The sequence below is a fragment of the Nannospalax galili genome, unplaced genomic scaffold (genome assembly GCF_000622305.1).
Source record: "Nannospalax galili isolate Female #2095 unplaced genomic scaffold, S.galili_v1.0 scaffold768, whole genome shotgun sequence".
In the NCBI taxonomy this organism is placed as follows: domain Eukaryota; kingdom Metazoa; phylum Chordata; class Mammalia; order Rodentia; family Spalacidae; genus Nannospalax; species Nannospalax galili.
Genome location: NW_008360317.1, coordinates 5,173,259 through 5,190,094, shown reverse-complemented (window position 1 = coordinate 5,190,094; position 16,836 = coordinate 5,173,259). Strand labels below are relative to the sequence as shown.

The 16,836-nt window shown below is 43.8% G+C and overlaps 1 protein-coding gene across 1 annotated transcript in view; it reads right to left on the bottom strand.

Moving 5' to 3' along the window:
* Window positions 1–568, bottom strand: part of Hmgb1 (high mobility group box 1) — a 4,283-nt gene extending 3,715 nt beyond the window's left edge. Inside the window, exon 1 of the mRNA XM_008825042.3 lies at window positions 413–568. The gene's annotated coding sequence lies outside the window, so the exon portion shown is untranslated. The remainder of the gene's footprint in view (window positions 1–412) is intronic.
* Window positions 569–16,836: the final 16,268 nt, after the last annotated feature.

Sequence of the window (16,836 nt, the reverse complement as noted above, 5' to 3'; positions counted from 1 at the left end):
GACAGTTGTTAGCTGCCATGTGGGTGCTGGGATTCGAACCCAGGTCTTCTGCAAGAACAACCAGTGTTCTTACCCGCTGAGCCATCTCTACAGCCCCACAACCCTGTATTTTTTAATTAAAAAAAAAATTTTTTTTTTGCGCCAGTCAGCACGGCCGCCGCCGGGGGTGTTGAGTCGCGGGGCACGGGGCTCGCGGTGCCTCGGGCAGCCTGAGGGCCGGGGCTCGGCGCGGGGCAGCGTCCTCGGCGCCCGGCAGAGGCTCGCTCCGTGCGCAGTTCCCCCCACAGTCCCCCCTCATTTGCCTTTGTGTGGAGCCTGACCCGCCGGCTCCCGGCCGCGGGGATCCGGCCGCCGCGCGGGCTGGGGAGCTGCCCGAGGCGCTCTTCCCGCCGCCGTGCCGCCCCGGACTCACCCTCAGCGAGGCACAGAGTCGCCCAGTGCCCGTCCGGCTCTCACTTGCCCCGGCGCTGTCTCTATGGAGCTCAATGTACTGCAATGGCTGTGAGAGCGGGAGCCAGACGCAGCCTCCTCACTCTCTCCGCTCTGTAACATTACTCTCCAGCCAGCGCGGCTCCTATTGGCTACCGCCAACTCACGGGGCTCGCTCATTGGCCCGATACCTCCCATTGTCCTGACCAGAGCCCGCTTGCTATTGGCTGTTTCCGAGGACACGTCACCGAGGATTGAAACAGCGCGCAAATCTGAATGTGTGTGTATGCCGGGCAAAGAGGCTGAGGCGGGAGAGGCAGAGGCAGAGGCAGCAGCTGCTACGGGAAAGCAGAGCTCTATGGTGTATGTGTGCATGTGTCTAACCCAAGCCAGCCCCACACCGGAGCTGCCGCCGGAGCCAAAAGGGCCTGACTTTTCCACAGGTGTCTCCAAGTCCTCAAGCAAAAGAGACTCCCACAGGCCTCCCCCCCCCTTCCTACCCCACACTCACGCCCAAAGCCGTTGAGATAAGAGGCCCCGGGCTTTTAACAGACCTCCCAAAGTGGGGGCGACTGCACGAGAGCCTGCCCCCCGAAACCTGGGGTCCTCGCCGGGACCGAGGGGCCCAGGCGGCCGAATGGCGAGCCCCTCGGCAGCCCCTGCTTGCCTGCGACTTTGGGTGTCTGAGAAGGCCAGGCTTCTGTGAGCCAGCCACCCGATCCCGCCAGCCCGCGCCCGAACACCCCTCTCCTGGGCTCCTAGGCCATCGCGCCAGGCTTGCAAGAGGCCGAGATCTTGGATCGCTGGGCAGGCATTCAATTTCACCTTTTTTCTTGGTTTGATCGAGTTTCCCAGTTTGTCTAGAACTTTTTATGTAAATACAAAGCACTGTTTTAACTTCCTGGAAATCAAATAATTATTCTATGTAATTAAAAGCGCAACCATCGTTTGGATTCTGGCTACTCTATCAGGAAATGTTTGTGAGGGCCTGCTAGGATTAGCAAATTCATTAAAGACCCCATTTTTAATCGTTTGGCTATTTTATTTGACTTGGTGTGGATTACTGTTATAATCAAACGAATCCTTGTGATGCTATCTTCCCTCCGATCACACCACTTAGTGCATCCATGTACCTGCTCTAGGATTACACGATTTGGAGGTATATTGTTACCCGAAGGATTAAATGCAGTCAGAGTGCATATGCCCAAATCCACAGGCTGTGCTTTCTCTCACTCTCCTGGTAGTCATGGGCACACTTACGTCTGTAAAGAAAATGTAGCAGCTGTAAGTGCCAATTCCAAAGACTACACAATTATATCAGTCTTTTAGGAAACTACTATCTATTCCATTCAGTGTGGCAGACCACACCCCTCTACAGTTACAACAGACTTCCCTTTTTTCTCTCTCTGATGACATTTTACACACTTCTAAACCAACAACTAATTCCTCCAACAGCAATAGATCAAAATAAAAACAAAGCACATTATGTTAGATGTCTGTATCACTTCTAAGCCTCTATTATCCAAATGTGTTTGATCAAATTTATTAAGCTATTTGAGAATAGGTTTAGATAATCTTTCCTGACCAGTGTTTTGCATTTAGTGTTTTGCATTCATTGTCATTTTTTAAAAATACACTTGGACCCAGGGATTATCATCTGTGTGAATGGGCAGCATACTAAACATGCACACTAAACAGCTCTAGTATCAAGGACTATATAAATGGGTATTGTGCAGATCAGTATTTTAAATATAGATTTAATTTTTATACTGTTATTTTCACATATCTTTACCCTATTTCCTGCTACTAAACGAATTTTGTACTTTAGTTAAATCTAAATACTTCAATCCTGTTTTATCTTCATGATTCCTTATAAAATATTCAGTAGAAAAATTGAGATACGTTCAGTAAATCCACACTACTGAAATGCAGCTTCCATTTGAACACAGCACTGTCAATATTTTCCAATATTGGTCCTGGCCCAGCTTCCCACTCTACCAGTCTACTGGTTGTCTAGGCCTTCTGTCAGGGTAAGTTAATGGCCACAGAGCAACAGAGAAATGGGCCTACACAAGGTTTCCATTTGGACAGAGTGGTACGAGAAGTAACAGGCACTGGAATTAGAGAGCCATGGGTTCAAATCTGTGATCATTGTAAATACTAAATTTTTATTTTGGTTTTCTTTCTGATACAGGGTCTTGCTATGTAGTTCAAACTGGCCTCTAACTTGCTGTCCTCCTGAGGACTGAATTTTTTTTAAAGATTTATTTTTATTTTTAAAACTGTATATGTGTGTGTGTGCAAGTGAGTGCCACAGAGGCTAGAGGTGTCAAATCCCCTGGAGCTGGAGTTACAGGTAGTTGTGAGCCACCCTACATGGGATGCTGGGAACCAAACTCAGGTCATCTGGAAGAGGAGAAAGCACTCTTAACTGCTGAGCCATCTTCCCAGCCCTGACTGAATTTTAAAAAATATTTTTAAAAATCCAGGGGTGGTGGAACATGCCTTTAATCCCAGGACTCAGACGGCAGAGACAGGCAATCTCTGTGAATTCAAGGGTCAGCCTGGTCTATGTAGCAGGTTCTAGGCCAGCTGGGACTACAGGGAGATCCTGTCTCAAAAAGACCCACAAAACAAAACAAAAACAAAAAATTTTTAATTTAAGTTTTATTTATGTGTATGTATGTGTGCCTATGTTGGTGAATGTAGTCTGAGTGGGTGCCTGTGGAGCTGCCTGACATGGGTGCTGGGAACTGAACTTGGGTCCTCTACAAGAGAAGCAAGTGCTCTTAACTACTGAGCCATCTATCCAGTCCCCTGACCTCCACTGAATATTTTTAAAATTTTATCTTATTTTTTTTTTAAAAATGTATGTGTGTAGTGCTAGAGCCTTGTACACTCCCCAGCCCTAAACCTTTTTGGTTTGTTTTTGTTTTGATACATGGTCTTCCGTGGAGCCCAGGCTAACATCAAACTCATGATCTTCCTGCTTCCCTCTCCTGAGAATGCCCAGCAGGGATTCTAGGCATGTGCCCCCATGTCTGGTCTCAGCCCTGAACTTTTAAAAACAGATTTAAAATTATGTTATACAGACCCCTGAAATCCCATAATTTAGAAAACCTCAGGTATAACTAGCCATGAGTTTTTCTTCATATTCTAATAAGGCAAGTGATTTCACATCTAGTTAAGTGTTTTTATTTGTTTGTTTTTATCTTCAACTCAAACAGCACTAATCTTCCTTTCATTAGGTGATGATACTTTTTTTTTTTCATTCCCAAGTGTGACAGAGGCCATGTTAGATTTTGTAAAGTTTCAGGTACAGGTATTTCAACTCCTATATCTGAAAGGGAATTTAGGTCAGTGGTAGAGAGTTTTCTAAACATGCCCAAGGCCTTGGGTTCAACCCCCAGCATGTGCGCACATACACACACACTAAAATTAAATTAAATTTAAAAACTTTAAATCAATCTACACTAAAATTACTAGCCCTAATCTTGCAACCTTAATGTCCACCCTTTCCTTCCATATGAATTGTTAGCCACAAATTCATAGATATTTTACTTTGTTCTCAGGTGTTTCGCCCAGGGTTACAAAGTTATATGACTGGAAAATCGGACCATCTAGTTTAGCGAACCCAAGTTACAGACCTCAACACCTAATTTAGCCATCTAAGTTACAGACTTTTTTTTTCTAATAGTTGTGTGTGTGTGTGTGTGTGTGTGTGTGTGTGTGTGTGTATGTGTATAATGCCTGTATGTATGTAAATGCAACCAGGTCATACAATACCCTCGGAGATCAGAAGAGGGTGCCAGATCCCCTGGAACTGGAGTTAGAACAGCTGTTAGCTGCCATGTGGGTGCTGGGAATCAAACCTGGGTTCTCTGCAAGAGCAGCCAGTGCTCTTAACTGCTGAGCCATCTCTCCAGCCCCTATAGACCTTTCTTAATTTATACCTTTTTCTTTTGGTTTGACACATGTTCTTACCATGCAGTCCAAGCTGGCCTAAAACTTTTGATCCACCTGCCTCTGCTTCATTAAGCCTTATGTTTATGCCCGGCTTCCATCTCCCCAGGATAAATAAAATGCATTTCCTCTCCTTTACAATCTTGTAATATTCTGTTCATTAATTACTGAACTCCTCATTGTAATTACTCAGTTGCCTCTCTGCTTGTCCCACCCACACTGTACCTAACTCTAAAAGGTTGGGACTCAGTCTTCTGTATGTATCCCAGGCACCTAGCATATAGCAGGTATTCAATTTAAGTCTGTTGGACAGATGAGTTAATAGCTGAATGAGGGGGCTGGAGAGTTGGCTCAGTGGTGAAGAGCACTGGCTGCTCTTGCAGAGGACCTAGGTTCGATTCCCAGCAACTACATGGCCGCTAACAACTGTCCTAACTCCAGTTCCAGGGGATCCTAAGCCCTCTTCTGACTCCTCGGGCATTGCAAGCACAGGTGCACTTACATACGTGTAGGCAAAACACTCATATACATAAAATAAAAATAATAAATGTTCTTGCAGAAGACCTGGGTTCAGATCCTAGCACCCACATGGCAGCTAACAACTGTCTGTAACTCCAGTTCTAGTGGATCCAATGCCCTCTTCTGACCTCCTTGGGCATTGCACAACACAGATGCACTTCCATACATGCAGGCAATACATGCATATACATAAAATAAAAATAATAAGTAAAATATTTTAATAAAAAATATTAATAATAAATAAAATATTCTTTAAAACCAAAACAGCTGAATGAGTACTTATTACACACTATTGTTTTGTTGTTGTTTTTGAAACAAGGTGTCACCAAGTAGTACTGGCTGACCTGGAACTCACCAGCCCTTTCCTGCCTTCAGAGGTTTTTTTTTTTTTTTTTTTGGTCTCTTTGAGACGTGGTCTCCCTGCAGCCCCAGTTATCCTGGAACTCACTATGTAGACCAAGTTGGCCTTGATCTCACAGAGATCTGCCTGCCTCTGCCTCCTGAGTGCTGGGACTAAAGCCGTGTGCCACCATGCCTGGTTCCTGCCTTCAGATCTTCAGATTTAAGAAGGCACAAAGCTTAGATCCAAAGATGGAAGCCACAGATTAAAACAACGATGGAATCTGGACATGGAGGCGCAGGTCTTTAACTCCAACACTCAGGAGGCAGAGGCTGTAGGATTTCTGTGAGTTTGAGGTCAGCTTGCTCTACATAGCCAGTTCCAGGCCAACTGGTGCTACAGTGAGATCCTGGTTCAAACAAAACAAAACAAAACACAATACAACAAAAAGAATAAATAATATGGTACATTACTGAGATGGAGGATAGAGGCTGATTACACTTCATTCATATACTTAAAAATAAAGAGACAGTGGGGGGTATGTGTATCCCTAATGTAAACAGATACATAATTTTATTTATTCTTAATTTAGTATCTTATTGTGTGTGCATGGTGTGTGTGAGTGCACAGGACATTTTTTTTTTCTTTTTGAGACAGGGTCTCCTTGTAGCCCCAGCTGGCCTGGACCTCACTATGTAGGCCAGGCTGACCTTGAACTCACAGAGATCCTCTTGCCTCTGCCTCCTGAGTGCTGGGATTAAAGGTAGGCACCACCACACCTGGCTCAGAGCACAACTTTTCAGGAGCCAGTTTTCTTTCTCATCGTGGGCTCTGTGAATGGAACTTAGGTTGTCAGGCTTGTTCGCCAAGTGCCTTTACCCTCTGAACCATCTCGCCAGTCCTCACATATAATTTTATTTTTAAAAATAAAACATTTTTTATTTTATGTGTATGAGTGTATTGCCTGCATGCATGTAAGTGTGCCCCTGTTGTGTAATGCCCATGGAGGCCAGAAGAGGGTGTCAAACCCCTGGAACTGAAGTTATGGGTGGGCTGTTAGCCATCATGTAAGTGCTGGGAACCAAATCTGGGTTCTCTGAAAGAACAGCCTCTCAGCCATCTCTCCAGCCCCCTCATATACACTTTTAGTACTGACCAGTTCTTAGGTCAAGGCTACTGATTGGAGAGAATGAAGAATGGTAGGACAAATAAGAATGTACCACAAAGAGAGAAAAAGGTATGCTTAAAGGTTGCTTCCAACGCAGACATTGAACCATATCTCTTCATTGGCTTTGGATACATAGTCCTGTATAAGGGAATGAATTCTGAAGTCAGATTACATGAATTCTTTTCTTTGGTAAAAGGGCCAATTTCTGCAAAGGAATAAACAGTAAACCAGAACATGTCATAAGCTCAGACACACCAAAGATCACACTGGACATGGTGGCACAGGCCTGTGAGACTCACTCTGGAGAGGCTGAGGCAGGAGGATCACAAGTTTGATGCTAGTGAGACACTATTTCAGAAAACAAACATAAGCCCAAAGATCACACACGTAAGAAAATAAATTTTATAGCTGAGTACACACCTTTAGTCCCAGCACTTGAGAGGCAGAGGCAGGTGGATCTCTGAGAGTTCTAGGCCAGCCTCTATATAGTGAGTTCCAGGACAGCTGGGGCTATAGGGAGACCCTGTCTCAAAAAGACCAAAAAAAAAAAAAATTTTATGGTGATGAACATAAAGGAGGAAAAGGGAAAAGCGAGTACAATTAGCGATTAGGGTTAGAAGTTGCAAGGCTTAAAATTTTTATTTTGGCTGGACGTGGTGGCGCACATCTTTAATCCCAGCACTTGGGAGGCAGAGGCAGGTGGATCTTTGTGAGTTCGAGGCCAGCCTGGTCTACATAGTGAGTTCAGGTCAGCTGGGGCTACAGGGAGACCCTGTCTCAAAAAGACAAAAAAAATTTTTTTTAAATTTTGCATTGCTTTGCTGTCTGTATCATAGAAAACCAAATGTAAGAATTGGAATGCTTGTAAATAGAGGTGTGGGTTTTTTCTTTGTGGGGGAATTTTGTTTTTTGAGACAGGGGCTCATGTAGCTTTGAATTTGAAGCTGGTTGTGAATTTGAAGCTGGTCTTGAAGAACTTGCTATGTACTTCAGCCTAGCCTTGAACTTCTTTATGTCTTTTTGAGACACAGTCTTCCTGTAGCTCCAGCTGACCTGGAACTTGCTATGTAGACCAGGCTGGCCTTGAACTCAATGATCTGCCTGCCTCTGCCTTGGAGTGTTGGGACTAAAGGCATGTGCTACCATGCCTGGCTCCTAGCCTTGAACTTTTGATCCTCCTGCGATTCTGAGATTCTGATCCTACCTGAGATTACTGGCGCTTAGTAACACACCTTACCAAGTAAAGGCTTTTTTTTTAAACTCTTTAAATTATACAGATGAGGTCCAATTAGCATCTTTCAATCATAGACTACAACCTGCCCCCTCCTCCCTTCTTGTGAGACAGGGTCAATATAGATTAGACGAGCTTCAGACTTGCAATTCTCCTGCCTTCACCTCTCGAGTGCCAGGATTATAGGTGCATGCCCCTGCTCCTGCTTTAACATTTACTTTGAACTCATTCTATTTTGTTTTCTTAGAAATACTCAAATGCTTAAAGACAGAAGAAAAAGATTAAAACAATAGTTTGTGAAATCCAGTTTAGAAGCAAGTGCACTGCACAACACTGCATTCCAACTCCACCACCTCCATTCACCAGGCCTTGACCTCTGGTAGCCACTAAGGTTTTTGCTCGGCTTCTCTAACACTTTAGGGTTCCACCTCCTTATCTAGCTGGAAAGGAAGTTTCAGGACTAAGTGGATGCACACAGACAGACCTGAGGCAAGAGGAGAGAGGTGGCGGCTCTATCTGTCAGCAGGTGGGGAGGCCTGGGGCTCGATCACCTTCTGCCTCAACCTGTGTTCTTTGTGGGAGTGTGCCTGTAGGTGAGCAAATCTGTGGCTTCAGGTGTGGGCAGCATCGAAAGTACCAAAGCAAATTCATACCAATTAATACTCTCAAAAAATGGAAATATTTCACCCATTAGTAAGGGAGAAAATACCAGGCATAAATTTTTTTTATTATCTCTCTCTCTCCTCTCTCTCTCTCTCTCTCTCTCTCTCTCTCTCTCTTCCTATCTCTTCCTTCCTTTTTTTCCTCTTCTTTAACTTCATTTCTCTCTCTCTCTCTCTCTCTCTCTCTCTCTCTCTCTCTCTCTCCTGTCAAGAAACAACTTTCTTCAGGAGTCAGCGCTCTTCCTTCATGTGGGTCCTGTGGATTCAATTTAGATCAGGCTCTGAAGCAAGCACTCTCACCGGCTGAGCCATCTTGCTGGCCCCAGGTCTATCCTCAATGAGTGTACTGTTGTCTAGAGTTAGTTAAAGAACAGTAGCCATAGCCAGGTGTGGTCATGCACACCTTTAATCCCAGCCCTTGGGAGGCAGAAGCAAGCAGATCTCTGTGAGTTCAAGGGCAGCCTGGTCTACATAGTGAGTTCCAGGACAGCTAGCTGGGGCTATAGGGAGAGCCTGTCTCAAAAAGACCAAAAACCAAACCAAACCAAACCAAACCAAACCACCAGTGGCCATAAAAGGTTGGGGGAGGGAACCTCAGGAAAAGACCTTATAAAATGGTGATTTAAAGTCGAGAAAGGGCCAGTGAGATAGCCCAATCAGTAAAAGTGCTTGCTATGTAAGCCTGACTCTTGAGTTCAAGTCAGAAAAACTGACTCCTGAAAGTTGTCCTCTAACTTCCACATGTGTGCTGTGGCATTTGCAGACCTGCACTCTCTCACACACACAATAATAATAAATAAAATAATAAAGTCAGGAGAGTTTACTCTTTTAGACTTTAACCCCAGGAATCACACCAACAAATCCAGCTTCCCTATCAAAAGTGCCTGTCAGGTTTGAATTTGAAATGTCACCACAGGCTTACATTTTTAAACTTATGTTGTATGCTTGTTCCCTAGATAGGGAAACTTTGGACCACTTGGAGGTGGGGTCTAACTGGTGGAAGTAGGCTTCTAGGGACCTCAGCCTTTGAAGGGTATGGCGTGGCTCCTGATTCTAGCACATTCTGTGCTTTAGTCTCTCATGATGCGAACAGCTTCTGCCTCACGTTTTCACTGCCAGGAGCAGAGTTGCTCCTCCAGGCCTTCCCCACTCTAAAGGACTTGAACCTTCTGAAACTGCAAGTCACAAATCTTTCTTCTCTTGTTTCTGCTGGTGTTTTGGTAATAGCAATGCAAAAGTAACTAATATAGTACCTTCTACTTTAAGAATAAATGTCTTAAGCCTTGTGTAGTGGTGTAAGCCTTTAATTCCAGCACTTGAGAGGCAGAGGCTGGCCTCTGTGAGTTTGAGGCCAGCCTGGTTTACATAATGAGTTCAGGCCAGCCAGAGCTACATAGACCCTGTTTCAAAAAGGAGGAGGGAGGGGGAGGGAGAGGAGGAAAAGCCAGAAAAGGAAGAGGAAGAGGGTTTTCTTATTTTTCACAAGAGTAGCTATAATAAAAAAGAAAAACAACAGCAATGTATGAGTGGTATATATATATTATATATTGCTGATGAGAACATAAAATGGTTAGGGACTATAGTAAACAGGAAGTTTCTTAAATGGTTAAACATACAGCTACCATATGAACCAGCAACTTCTCTCCCAGGCCTATATGCAACAGAAACAAACATGTCCATACAAAAACTTGTATGTGAACGTTCACTGCATTTTTTTGTAATAAGCCCCAAAGTGGAAACAATCCACTTGTCCATCAGCTAATGAATTGATAAATAAAATGTGGTATATCTACACAATTAAGAAGTTTCTATCGTGTGTGTGTGTGTGTGTGTGTGTGTGTGTGTGTGTGTGTACTGGGGATTGATCGTAAGGCCTCACATATGGTAGACATAGATCTGCGACTGAATTAACCATATTCTTATCCCTTTTATCACTTTCTTAAAAATTTTAGACAAATTCTAAGTTACTGAGGCTGGCCTTGAATTTGTGAACCTCCTAATCTCAACCTCCCAAGTAACTGGGATAACAGGCCTGAATCATCAGACTCGGCACAAAATAAAGAAGATTGCTTAGTCAGTAGTGCTTGGCCTGTAATCATGAAGACTTGAGTTCAAGCCCCAGCACCCATGTAAAATGCTGGGAATGGTGGTTTGTGCTTTAATCTCAGTGCTCGTGAAGCTAGATAGGTGGGTCTCAGAGGCTCAGCGGCAACCAGCCAAGCCTAATCAACAAGCCCCAGGCTAGTGAGAGACCTTATCACAAAAAACTAGATGGAGGTCAGACATGGTGACACATACCTTTAATCCTACCACTTGAGAGGCAGAGGCAGGTGGATCTCTGTGAGTGTAAGCATAGCCTAGTCTACATAGTGAATTCCAGGCCACCCGGATCTACATAGTGAGACTCTGTCTCAAACAAAGTAGATGACTCCTGAAGAACATGCTAATTCATACTACAACATAGATAAATTCATACTAAGTGAAAGACACAGATCCTATGATTCCATTGATATGAAATATCTAGAGCAGGAAATTTTAATTTAGAAGTGCACCAGTGGTTGCAGGGTTTAGGGGATGAACTTGCCAGCTAATGTGTATGAAGTTTCTTTCCTGGGGACTTCTGAAAGTGTTCTAAAATTAGATTGTGTAATGACTGCATAGCCTGTGACTTTGCCCCAAACCACGGAGTTGTACACTTTAAGTGGATAAATTGTATGGCGTGTGAATTATATATCGAGGAGGCTGTTTCTTAAAAAGGAATAAGTGTCTCATGAGTGGTTCTGGCTAACCAAGCAGACAAAGCCAGGGACAAGAGAGTCTTTTCTACTCACCAATTTTGCCTGACAGCCTCCCATTGTCCCAATGTTTAACACCATATGAAAACAACGGCCCACCTCTTCATTAGGTAGAAATTTTGCCTACTACTGGAGTTCAGTGTTTGGTGCCTAAAGTATATATTTGTTACAAAATAGTAATTTTTGCCGGGTGTGGTGGCACACGCCTTTAATCCCAGCACTTGGGAGGCAGAGGCAGGCGGATCTCTGTGAGTTCGAGGCCAGCCTGGTCTACATAGTGAGTTCCAGGTCAGCTGGGGCTACAGGGAGACCCTGTCTCAAAAAGAACCTAAAAAAAAAAGGTTTTTATATTGAGACAAGCTCTCCGTAAACTGACCAGGCTGCCCTTGAACTTGCAATCCTCAGCGCCCCACCGACCTCTAGAAACTAAGATTGCAGGCTTGTGCCTTCAGGCCCAATGATAACATTTTCTTAAGGAGATTTCTTTTTAGGCCAGGGTGTGGTGGTATAGGCCAGTAACCTGGACACCCAGGAAGCTGAGGCCAGAGAACTTCAAATTCAAGGTAAGTTTGGACTACATACAAAAACTCCATTTAGCTGGGCGTGGTGGCACATGCCTTTAGTCCCAGCACTCGGGAGGTAGAGGCAGGCGGATCTCTGTGAGTTCAAGGCCAGCCTGGTCTACATAGTGAGTTCAGGTCAGCTGGGACTACAAGGAGACCCTGTCTCAAAAAAAAGAAAGAAAAAACTCCATTTAAAAAACAAAAAATTAGAGATTTTTTTCATGGGAAACACATACTGTCATCATAGAGAACACAAAGTGAGAAACTGAACTAGAAGGTTCCTTTAGGTGAGAAACTGTGCATGGTGGTATGTTCTCTTGAGATGAAGAATACAGCCTGGTGGTTCTACAAAGTCTGCCTTATGGCCCAGACAAGACTGAAAAATAAGCGCTATCTATCATGTGCCTCCCATGTGTGTATCTATACAAAGATTACTTCATTTAATCAGACCAGTGACAGTAGCTCAGCAATAGAGTGCTTGCTTAGCATGTTTGAGGTCCTAAATTCAATCCCCAATAGGAAGGGAGCAAAAAGGTCATTTAATCGTCAGGCAATCCTATGGAGGCTGGACACTTCTTTTACAGTCAACACTAAAAGAGCTCTAATATTCTGAGATCACACCAGAGAGTGACAGCATCCCCTCAGTTCCGACTTCAAAGCTAATGTCTCCATGTTTTCCCCACTAGGCCAGATTACCTCTAGTTGTTAGCCTTGCTGATACAACAGAAATGTAAGGAGCTGGAGAGATGGCTCAGTAGTTAAGAGTGCTGGCTGCTCTTGCAGAGGACCCAGGTTCGATTCCCAGCACCCCCATGGTGGCTAACAATGGTCCATAACTTCAGTTTCAAGGGATTCAACACTTTCTTCTGGTGTCCATGGGTATGAAACACATGGTACACTTATATAACATGCAGGTAAAACACTCATATACAGAAATAAAAAAAATTTTAAAAAGAAGTATATTACATTTTCCTACCCAAATGTGCCTCATACAGGATAACATGGACATGACCTTGAAATGCACACCTTATAGCCTTGGCCTTCAAGGATTTTTAATAAGACCCATACAGTTTGCACACCTAATTTGAAAAACAACCATAAAACACTATTGACCATTATGTACAATAAACTGATTTTTTCCCCCTAATATTTAAATTTATTTTCTGACCCATCATTGGGCTCTGCAACTTGTCAAATGCTAGATCACAGCTTCCTGTGCAGAGTAGCATGAGCCCCAACTGACAAGTGCAGGTGCTGAGGTTGAATAATGGGATTAGCGAGAGAGGGCAGGACATGCCCAACACTCAAGGCCAGTGACCAAGCTCTGCAGCACACTGAAAGAGGCTGCTGTCAACTCTGTAGGTCAGTCCCAAGACCAGAGAAAACTGACAGCTAGAAGGGGAAGCACCTTGTTGAACCAAGGATGTGGACTACAACAGGCATCCCAGACTAGGGCCTTCAAGAACTGTGAAGAAGATGCTTCCAATTCCCTGGAGCCCATGAGTAAATCCTAGCATACCTGACAGGTATCTTCCTGTCCAGGGGGAAGTTTCCCATCTTGTACTTTCAGAGAGCCAAAGTCATTGCCTAGCAGTGCAGGGGTCTCTGCTAGTGGACAATGGCCTCCCTATCCAAGGCATCAGACCTCTGGATTTCAAAACACTTGGTAAGCTGGACAGTCCCAGCACTGGGGACATGGAGGCAAGGGGATGGTGAGTTCGAGGTTAGCTTGGGCTACCTAGTCAGACTGTCACAAAACACAACACCAACACCTCAAATATACAAAAATGCTAAGTATACATACACAAAAACAACAAACCTAGAAACAGACAAAAAAGGGCTGGGGGCATGTACCACAATGCTCTGGGTTCCATCCCCAGCACTGCAAAAAAGAAAACAGCAACAAAAATCAACCCCAAACCACTCAGTGCCCAATGTGGCTCTCAGGGGTAAAAAGGTGTCTGCCAATAAGCCAACGGACCAACGGGTCCTGTTATTCGTTAGCGGGGAGGAAAAAATCCACAACAAAGCTTGCCTGCTTTTTGTAAAATGTTGCAGTTGATCCCCATTCTGAGGTTTCCTTTTGACTTCCAAGAATGGTAATGAGGAAGTAGGGAGGAGATAGAATGGTTTAGTATATTCTAACACAAGTACTATCAGCAAATGGATAGTCACATTCAGAAACAGACTGCCTTTAGCCACTGATGGCTTTGGACCAGTGATTTTGTTTCTAGGAAACATTCAGAAAATGATTTTGAACTTTGTGTGTGTGTGTGTGTGTTTAAAATGTAGTCCTGTCGCTGTGCTGCTCAGCCTGGTATGAGGGACTCAAGTGACCCAGCCTTCTGAGTCCTGGGAGTACAGGTGCTGGCTGCCAGGCCCTTCAGAATCTGGTCTCTTTTATTTCTAAAAGTTAATTACTTTTTAAACTGTGTACCACAGTGCATATGTGGAGGTAAGAGAAAAAAACTTTTTAGAGTCAGTTCTCACTTTCCAAATTTTTATTTTATTTTTTTTTAAGTTAGGGCCTCACTCACTATGCAGGTCTGGCTGGCCTAGAACTTGGTGGGTTTTTTTTTTTTTTTTTTTTTTTTTTTTTTCGTCTTCCTGAGACAGGGTCTCCTTATAGCCCCCAGCTGTCCTGGAACTCACTATGTAGACCAGGCTGGCCTTGAACTCACAGAGATTCACTAGCCTCTCCCTTTGGAGTGCTGAGATTAAAGGCATGTGCCACGGTGCCTGGCCTAACTTGATCTGTCTTTATGATGTTATTAGTGTTATGCCACTAACAGATTGTTATGGATAACAGAATTAATGCCATACAAAAATATACATAATATCTTATCATGAGAAAAACTATTTTCAGAAGGATCCCTGATTCGCAAAAGTGTGTGTTGTGTGAATCAAAAAAAAAGACTGAACGAATATGCTACAAAGTGTTAATAGTATTTATTTTTGGTGAAAAACAATCTTTATTTTCTCCTTAGTAATCTTTATGCTTCATATTTTCATATTTTATCTTTAGAATTTCCAAGGGTTTTTTTTTTTTTTTTTGGAGACAGGGTCTCCCTGTAGCCCCAGCTGGCCTGGAACTCACTATGTAGACCAGGATAACCTTTAACTCACAGAGATCACCTGCCTCTGTCCCCCAAGTGCTGAGATTAAAGGCATGTGCCACCATGCCTGGAGAATTTCCAAGTTCTTAATAATCAATTTATATTAGAAATAAAAGCCCCTTACCTGGGAGAGATAATATATACCATAATCCTAGCACTTGGGTTGTAGGGGCAAGGAGGGTCAGGAGTTCAAGCCAGCCTCTATTACATAGCAAGTGTGAGGCCAGTCTAGGCTATATGAGCTACAAGAGACCCTGTCTCAAAAAATTGGGGGGAAGGGTGCTGGAGAGATGGCTCAGCAGTTAAGAGCACTGGCTGCTCTTGCAGAGAACCTGGGTTTGGTTCCCAGCACCCAGATAGTGGCTAACAACCTTCCCTAACTCTAGTTCCATGAGATCTGACGCCCTTTTCTGACTTTTGTAGGCATTGCATGACATGGGTGCACTTACATACATGCAGGCAACACACACAAAATACTAAAAAAAGAATAAATATTAAAAAAAAAAATTTAAGGCCCCACTTTATTTTTCATGATACTGAGGCTTAACCCAGGAGCTTGAGCAAGTGCTCCACAGCTAAACCGCACCCTAGCCCTTGAGCTCATTAAATTTTAATTTTGTTTTTTTTTAGCACTTGAGAACAATTTTATTAGCGCTTAAAAGAAAAACATTCAGCTGGGTGTGGTGGCACATGCCTATAGTCCCAGCACTTGGGAGGCAGAGGCAAGTGGATCTCTGTGAGTTCAAGACCAGCCTGGTCTACTTAGTGAGTTCCAGGCCAGCTGGGGCTATAGGGAGACCCTGTTTCAAAAAGACGAAAAAAAAAAAAAAAAATTAAAGCAAAAGAACTCAGAGCAGGCAAGCTGTGATCTCAGCAGCTACCTGGAAGAGGGAGACGGGGGCGAGGAAGAGAGAAAATCATCCCATTTGCAAGCAGCTGCATGGTGGACAGGCAGCCACATGGTGGGGAGGAGGGCTTCAGAGGCAGAGTGAAAAACCCAAAGTATCAGACAAAGCATACTTATACTCTGGTCAGCATCGGAAGAGACAGAAGAGAAAGAAAAGTTTTGTGTTTCTGAGTCCTGACTCAGGGGGCAGACCAAACAGAACTCCTGTCAGTTCTGTAGTGACTGCCAGCCCCTTTTTATTTACTTATTTAGAGACGGGGTCCTGCTATGTAACTCAGGCTGGCTTTGAATTTGTGATCCTCCTGCCTCAGCCTCCTAAGTGTTGACAATATAAGCATGTGCCACCATGCCCAGTTTCCTCTCAGTTTCTAAGAGAAGACATTTGCTAGAAGATGACTAAAAGATTCTGAGAATTTTGGAAAATGTGAGGGCTGGGGTGTAGCTCATTTGCCTAGCGTGCAAAAAGTTCTGATTTTTCACCCCCAGCACAAATACATATATATGTATTATGTATATAAAATAAAAATTACAACTTTTAGACTTTATTACTAGAGAGAAACACTGCCATAGAAAAATAAATATACATATTTGTCATAGCTCTGAAGTGACCGCATCTCCTGTTAGCTAGACATGACCACTTTCTAAAAGTACCTACCATTAAGTAATTTGGTCTTTTTTTTTTTTTTTTGGTATTTTTCAGACAGGGTTTCCCTGTGGCCCCAGCTGGCCTGGAACTCACTATGTAGACCAGGCTGGCCTTGAACTCACAGAGATCTGCCTGCCTCTGCCTCCCAAGTGCTGGGATTAAAGGCATGTACCATCATGCCCAGTGGTAATTTGGAAAGAAAAGAAAGATTCTATTGTCTACTTGAAAAAAATATTTTTATGTGTATGAGTGTTTTGCCTCCATGTGTGTAAGTGTACCATGTATGTGCCTGGTGCCCATGGAGGTCAGAAGAGAGTGTCGGATCCCCTGGAACTGGAGCTGAGAATGAGTGTTTGCTACCAGGTAGATGCTAGGAAACAAACCCAGGTCTTCTGGAAGAGCAGTAAGTGCTCCTAACTGCTGAGCCATCTCTCCTGTCCCAACTTTCACTGCTCATTACTACCAAGAGAATGTCCCAAGAGAATGACCTTGAACTT